The sequence below is a fragment of the Cibotium barometz genome, chromosome 33 (assembly GCF_041138505.1).
Source record: "Cibotium barometz isolate CiBa-2024 chromosome 33, ASM4113850v1, whole genome shotgun sequence".
Lineage (NCBI taxonomy): Eukaryota > Viridiplantae > Streptophyta > Polypodiopsida > Cyatheales > Cibotiaceae > Cibotium > Cibotium barometz.
Genome location: NC_141078.1, coordinates 9,475,757 through 9,479,846, shown reverse-complemented (window position 1 = coordinate 9,479,846; position 4,090 = coordinate 9,475,757).

The window sequence follows — 4,090 nt, the reverse complement described above, 5'->3', positions numbered from 1 at the left end:
TGTAAGCCACAACCTCCACCATGAAGAAACAAACGGCGCAGCCTCACGGTCAGAAAACACGCAAAGAAACTCCAAGGTAGTAGTTCAAAATGAAGCTCATAATATCCTCAATCAATGCCCTAAGCTGTGGGGTAAGCTCAAAGTTGAAGATAAAAGCACCATAGCTCACAGATCCAACTCCAAGAAGAGGGAAAAAAAGAAAAAAATGTTTTTATAAACCATACTAATCTTGATTAGTGAGATTAATTACTATTTTTCCCCCAAATTTGGTCTCGACTTTCAAATTTGATGAAGCCATCCCCAAATTTGATCCACCATAACCCATAGCCCCCAAAAGCTCATGAAAATGTGAATCAAAAGGATCAAATCAACTCAAGAAGAATCACCATATCCCCATTTCTTTATCAAGAAATCAAGAAATCAAGAAAATCAAGAAAAACTCGAAAATTTCAAAAACAATTTCAAGAAAATGGATCAAAGGCTAGGCTTTGATACCAATGTAAGAAAAGGGTTGGCCACTCAAGGCATGGAGTGACAACATGGGTGTGGGTCACCATCTTCACATCTCATATGGGAGAAGTTCACCATGGAAGCTTGGGCATGAGAGCTCCAAGAAAGGTAATAGTAAAAATGATCACAAAAGTGTGTACAATGCCCATGAGCCCTATGTATCATATAGCCCAAGGCCCCCAAAGGCACACATGTAAATAACCCTAAGCCTAAGTGCCTAGGCCCCATCCCCCATGTGCATGTGACACCAAATTTGCTTCATTATTACAATAACCTTGAAGGTCATGAAGTATATGCAACACTACATGCTAGGATATGCGCATACCTTAACTTACATACCCGATATGATGTAGCATATAAGTTGTAAACCATGCAAAGATTATGCATATGCTTTGCATGGTTTACCTGCAAACATAGCATGCAAAAGCCTATATTTTGCCATATATTCATTTTGCCTTGTAGGTTCTTGTCTACCTCTTGCCTACTGGATACCAATCATGCAATAGGCATTATCACGTTGGCATACTTAGTTGCAAATATCTACCCAACATACAACTTATTACAAACGCATTGAGAAACACCTACATAGGGATTTATTCTTCTTGCACTTGACCTTTATATAAGCACTAAGAAGATATATGGTCTTTGCTTCCACATTTGCAGCACTTCCCTTCACGCACATATTACTCTCTTTTTCTCTGGTGTTAGCCTCTCGTCAGCCCATAGTTAGGCCTTTGGTACCCAATCTTTTTCTCTGACTTAGTGGGAGCACCACAGATTTTAGCCTTTGAGAGGCCATTCGACTGGAATTTCAATGGGTAGCTTCTTGAATTGAAGCTCACCTTCCTTGCCCTCCTGCAACATGTTCCCAACATTCTGGATGATGAGAATGAGAGGGGCTATTCTCTGGGTTTCAACCCAAACCTCATGTGTCATGGTTTCAAAAGTATCATCAACCCATGGACCTCTACATGTAGGAATTTCCTCTCTCATGTGCTCGTGGAACTCAAGTAATTTAGTAGACAAGCATCCAAATCTATGTGATAATTTTGAGGGGTGTATGTATTAGGAATGTATTCTTATGGGCTTATGTCACAACTTGGAGAATTTACACTTTGTTATGATGTTTGAAAACTTTGTTAGCTTATTTGGGTGAAGCATGATAAGGTGGTACACTTTCTACTAGTTGCATTGGTTGTTACCACACTTAATGTAAGATTTCTCCCCCAACCCCTTTTTGATGTCTAGTATCTTCCCCTGTAAATCAATCCCTCTTCAGAAATATAAAGGCCTTGTTCTAACTGTTTTAGCCTAGAGAGAGAAAAATATGCTAGAGAGAGAATATTCAGATTATGAATATTTTTGGATAGAAAATTAACTCATCTTATTAAAATAAGTTCCCCTGAAATAGAAATTCAAAAAGAATTTTCCAATGTGCAATTGGAATTAATTGGAAATAAGTATAAAGAACCTTAGTCTAAGGGTCGAGATTTTCAGAAATTTTTAGATTATGGTCCAATTAAGGTTCCTATGGGCCAATAGCATCAATCCATGTGTAGGGAGGAGATAAATCCAAATTGTAAAAAGAAAATACCCTAAAATGAGTAAATGCTCACTTGAGGTGGAGAGTAGAAAATGTACAAGGTTTATTAGAAAAAAAACTATGAGCAATATTAAAAATATGAGATATTTTGGGTATAATGATTTTATTATGACCCATATGTAAGGAAGGGGAGTCCCTTAAATGCTCACATAAGATGAAGAGTTGAAAATGTACAAGGTTTATTAGTAAAAAACTATGAGCAATATTAAAATGATTCCATTATGACACCTATGTAAGGAAGGGGGAGTTCTTTAAAGGAGGTGCATATTTCACATAAGATGAAGAGTTGAAAATGTACAAGGTTTATTAGTAAAAAACTATGAGCAATATTAAAATGATTCCATTATGACACATATGTAAGGAAGGGGAGTTTCTTAAAGGAGGTGCATATTTCCCTTAAATGATTTTATTATGACACATATGTAAGGAAGGGGAGTCCCTTAAATGCTCACATAAGATGAAGAGTTGAAAATGTACAAGGTTTATTAGTAAAAAACTATGAACAATATTAAAATGATTCCATTATGACACATATGTAAGGAAGGGGAGTTCTTTAAAGGAGATGCATATTTCACATGCTTGAATGAGTTTTAAACTCATAAAAATTAAGATATTTTATCTCTCCTCTCTCCTCATTCAAGTCTAGTTCCAAAAAGTTAGCTTAACTGACCTAAAAATGGTCAAAAAGTGACCAAACTGACTTGGAAAATTCTAGAATCGGTTTGTTTGGTTAGGAGCTCAAATTTTCCTATAAATAGAAGCCTCCCCTTGTTGAAAAAGACATAGAGTCTTATGCCTTGTTACTCTACTCCACCTAAGCCAAATTAGATAGAGTCTTATGCTTTGTTACTCTACTCCACCTAAGCCAAATTAGATAGAGTCTTATGCCTTGTTACTCTACTCCACCTAAGCCAAATTAGATAGAGTCTTATGCCTTGTTACTCTACTCCACCTAAGCCAAATTAGATAGAGTCTTATGCTTTGTTACTCTACTCCACCTAAGCCAAATTAGATAGAGTCTTATGCTTGTTACTCTACTCCACCTAAGCCAAAATATAGAGTGTCTTATGCATTGTTACTCTACTCTACCTAAGCCAAGATTTGTGAATTCTTTAATAATTCACTAGTTTTTGATACTTCTCTCTTTCTTCAATCCCCATTGGTGGCTCCATCAACATACTAAACCAATTGATTGGTTGGGGGCCTCTACCGTGAATAAAGAATCAAGCAAATTATAAGGTAAGTATATTGAATTTTGATCTTTCTATAATTTCTCAATGATTCTCTCTTCTCAACCCCTCTCAAGCTTGAGAAGTTTAATTGGTATGGTTTTTTAAATGCTATTGAAGTTAATTGGTGAATAGTAGTGAAGAGTTACATAATTTAATAAATGCTATAGAAGTTAATTTCCATTTATGTTTAAATTCTAATGGTTTTTATGTAATTTCTCTCTCTCACTCAAGAAAATGGTCATACTCATGAACCATTCTCAATCCAAATGAAGCTTTTCATATAGCCTTTCCTTAATCCAAGATTAAGCTATGCTTGAGGCCAAATTAATGGCTTTTTGCTATGCTTTTAGTTTATGCACATTGATGATTCAATCCATTATGGATTGATGACCCAATTAGAGACCATTCTAATTGTTTTCTTAATGATCCAATTAGAGACCATTATGGATTGATGATCCAATTAGAGACCATTCTAATTATTTCTTTAATAATGAGCTTTATCCCTTAGAAAAAAATTGAGATTTATCAGTCATAGTAGCGGAGCTATGGCAAAATTTTTATAGAAATTACGCATAAAATAAATTCATTCAAAGTATAAAAAGAGGAATTCCTACCATATTCTAGGAACTATCATCCTAGATTAATTAAAAGAATTTTATTATGCATGGAGATGTGGATGTTGCATGTAGATGTAGATATATGGATGTGAGTGTGAATGTGGAGGTGGATGTATGCATGGGACGTG